The sequence below is a fragment of the Pinus tabuliformis genome, chromosome X, assembly GCF_031772625.1.
Source record: "Pinus tabuliformis cultivar Carrire ecotype Pingquan chromosome X, CPIR1, whole genome shotgun sequence".
NCBI classification, from domain to species: domain Eukaryota; kingdom Viridiplantae; phylum Streptophyta; class Pinopsida; order Pinales; family Pinaceae; genus Pinus; species Pinus tabuliformis.
The window spans coordinates 395,201,380-395,205,529 of record NC_142308.1 but is presented as its reverse complement, the minus strand read 5'-3'; positions in this window follow the sequence as shown (position 1 = coordinate 395,205,529).

The following is a 4,150-nucleotide window of genomic DNA, read 5'->3' as shown; positions in this document are numbered from 1 at the left end:
GAGCTTGGAAACTATTCACAATCAGATTTATACTTATATTGTATTTATTTCTTTGCACTATCTTGAGTTTTAATAAAAGTATTAAATTCAGCTATTGATTTCTGTGTTCTATGTATACATATACATATCTATATAGGTTGTTGGCAATCACTAGAACAATTAAAAAATAAATAGTAAGAAATACTAATTCACCCCCCCCCCAGTATTTCCAACAGGTTCCACCTGTTATGCCTTGGTACCAATGGTACATAAAAACAAACTTGGTGCAAGGAGTTGTAAGAGTATCTTCTTGGGGTATTCAAACACCTCCAAAGCATACCATCTCTATGATGAAGTTAATAAAACGTTTGTTGTATCTAGAGATGTAATCTTTCTTGAATCATCCAAAGCTAACAATGTTGTTGAGCGGCAACTTGATCGCTTGGATAGATTCGCAAATGCAAAATCATTTCAAGAATTTGATAATCAGATTCCACATCTTGAAGGGAGGATTCCTATACTGGATCAACCTGTGGAATCTTCTTCTGAAGCACTCTCTCCCTGCATGAAACTTCAACCACTGATGATACTTTGAGTGATGTGATTGACATAATTGGAAGACTCAACCTTGATTCAGTCCTAACCCAATCAACTGAACAGCCTGGACCATCTCATAAAGGTCCCCCAAAGTGGTTAACAAAGACACTTGAAAGAATTCATCCCGATGAGGTTGGAAAGATAGGAACAAGGACCTCAACCCAACAAAATGGAGGTGATGTAAATGACTCTGATTCACCTGTTAATATGGATGTTTCTTATGATTGTGAATTGAATTTGTCTACAGATTTTGAACCAACTTCCTTCAAAGAAGTCGATTTTCATGATGAATGGAAAGAATCGATGCAAAAGGAGTACGATGCCTTGATAAATAATGGCACTTGGAAGCTGGTTGATCCTCCATTCGGAACCAAACCAATTGGCTGCAAGTGGGTCTACAAGAACAAGTATAAAGCTGATGTCTCACTTGACAAGCACAAAGTCAAGCTTGTGGCAAAAGGTTTTGCACAGAAGGAAGGGGTCGATTATGAGGGGACCTTTTCCCCCAAAGAAAAATGGGTTACCATCCAGACACTCTTTTCCCTAGTAGCTCAGAATGGTAGGAAAGTCCATCAAATGGATGTAAAAACTACTTTATTGAATGGAGATCTAAAAGAAAATGTTTTTATGTCCCAGCCTGAAGGATTCGTTGTGAAAGGAAATGAACATAAAGTATGAAAACTTGTGAAATCCTTGTATGGCCTCAAGCAAGCACCACGAGCCTGGTATGAAAAATTAACTGCATCTTTTGAAACTCAATTTCAAACATTATGATCTTGATGATTCAACTTTGTTTGTCAAGAAAGTTGGAAAAACAGTTGTATATCTTGTGGTATATGTAGATGATCTTTTGATGACATGGAACAATGAGAGCTACATTGCATCCATAAAGAAGGAATTGAGGAAAGGTTTTGAAATGACAGATTTGGGCTATGTTCATTACTATCTTGGTATTTAAGTAACTCAACATATGAAGTCCATATTCCTTTCTCAAAAGAAGTACATTGGAGATTAGTTGAACAGGTTTGGCATGGTTGAATGCAATCCTCTAACTACTCCAATGGAACAAAACTTAAAGCTCACATCCATTGAAGAAAAAGAATTTAAGAATGCAACAAAGTATAGAAAGCTTGTAGAAAGTCTCAACTACTTGACTACTACCAGACTAGACATTTCGTTTGTTGTTGGAATCCTCTCCAAGTTTATGAAAAAGCCTTGTGAGGGACATTGGTCTACTGCAAAAAGAGTTCTAAAGTACTTGAAGGGGACTCAAGACTTTGAACTCAAGTATACACAGGTGGGCGACTTCAGCTTGATTAGATACTCTAATTCAGACTTTGATGGAGACAATGAAACTGGGGTATCTACTTCTAGTTATGTTATGAGTCTTGGATCAGACGCTGTCTTTTGGAGATCATGCAAACAATCAATTCCAACAGATTCCACAGCAGAGGCAGAATATGTGGCAGCAGTTGAGGCAACAAAAGAAATTGTGTGGATCAGGTTAATTCTGGAAGATTTGCAGGTAAAACAAGTACATTCGACTCCGCTCATGATTGACAACACCTCTGCAATAAATTTGGCCAAGAACCCAAAGTTCCATGATCGAACGAAGCACATCAATACAAAATATCATCTGATTCGACATCATGTTGAGGCCAAAACAATACATATTCGCCATTGTTCCACTGATGAGTAGATTGCAGACATCTTCACCAAAGCGCTTGGAAGATAAAAGCTTGAAAGATTCAGAACGATGCTTAGACTCACCAACATCCCTTCAGATTAAGGGGGGAATGTTGACACATAATCATAGGGATTGGGTGAACAATTGTAGACTCTGTAAATAATAAATAAGGGAAAATGAAGAGTCATTGGGAGATGAAACTCAAGGGTCACTCCCTCATGTATATAACTATGAATAGCCTAAATGAATAAGCATATTCTTATTTAAGGAGTTACCTTCTAGCCTGACAGAAGGAACCAATTTTGAAGAAACCTTTGCATCAGCAGCTCGTATGGAAGCTATAAGGATGTTCTTGGCATTTGCATGTTCAAAAGGATTCAAAGTCTATCAAATGGACATAAAATCAGCATTTCTGAATGGGGAACTCAAGGAAGAAGTCTACATGGAGCAACCATAAGGTTTTGATCTAGCAAAAGGAAAAGACTTTGTATGTAACTTGAAAAAGGCATTACGTGGTTTGAAACAAGCTCCTAGAGCGTGGTATGCGAGATTGGATCACTATCTACAACAAAAAGACTTCAAAAAGGGGGTGGCAGGAAGTAATCTCTACATGAAGATGGATGATGATAAATTACTAATCACCCTTGTATATGTTGATGATCTAATTTTTGCTAGCAATAATGATGAAATGAGCCATGAGTTTGCTCAAAATATGTCAAAAGACTTCGAAATTTCAATGACTGGTGAGCTATCCTACTTCCTTGGACTACAAGTATCGTAAACCACAACAGACATGTTTATCTCTCAAAAAAAATATCTCAAAGATATGCTTAAAAGATATGGAATGGAAGAATGTGCACCTATGAGCACACCAATGACCACAAACTGCAAACTAAGCAAAGATGATGAATCCCCCCCGGTATATGAAAATCTTTATAGGTCAATAATAGGAGCTCTCTTATACTTAACTGATACAAGGCCTGACATTATGCAAGCAATGGGAATGGTGGGAAGATTTCAATCAGCTCTAAGAAATCCCACATGTTGGCTGTGAAAAGAATTCTCAAATACTTGAAAGGAACCCCTGACTTTGGTCTTTGGTATCCCAAAAGCACAAATACTACAGTGATAGCTTATACCGATGCTGATTGGGATGGAAGCATGGATGATCATAAAAACACCAATGGAAATGCATTTTTTATGGGAGATTCCCTGGTAGATTGGGTCAGCAAAAAAAAGCATCTATATCTCTCTCTACAGTTGAAGCTGAATATATAGTCGCAACTAATTGTTGTACACAAATACTATCGATGAAGGAAGCTTTGAAGGATGTCAACATAGAAACTAAACAGCAAATCACCATCTATTGTGACAACACAAGTGCTATTTGTCTTGGTAAAAATCTAGTAATGTATTCAAAGACCAAACATATACCAATCAAGTATAATTTTCTCCATGAATAGGTGGACGAACAAAACATCAAGTTGGAATATATCAATACTAAGGAATAGATTGCAGATATTTTCACCAAACCTCTTCCTCGAGAAGAATTTGAGCATCTTCGTCAAAATATGGGGGTTATTGCTTTAACATCGCACTAAATTGATTCTTAAGATGTCGCATGACAAGGGGAGTAGTTTGACAGGGGGAGCAGTTCAACAGGGGGACTCTCTGTGCACTCCTTTTCCATTGATGTCAAAGGGGGAGAGAAGAATAATATTGCCACCAATGACAAATGGGAAGATTTTTGATCTAGATTGTCATTGATGTGAATATGGAAATATTCTGGGATACCAGATGATGATGTGAAGCCAAGGAGAAGCAGATCCATGAAGCAATAGGAGCAAGAAGCCAAGGAGGAATATTGCCACCAATGACAAATGGGAA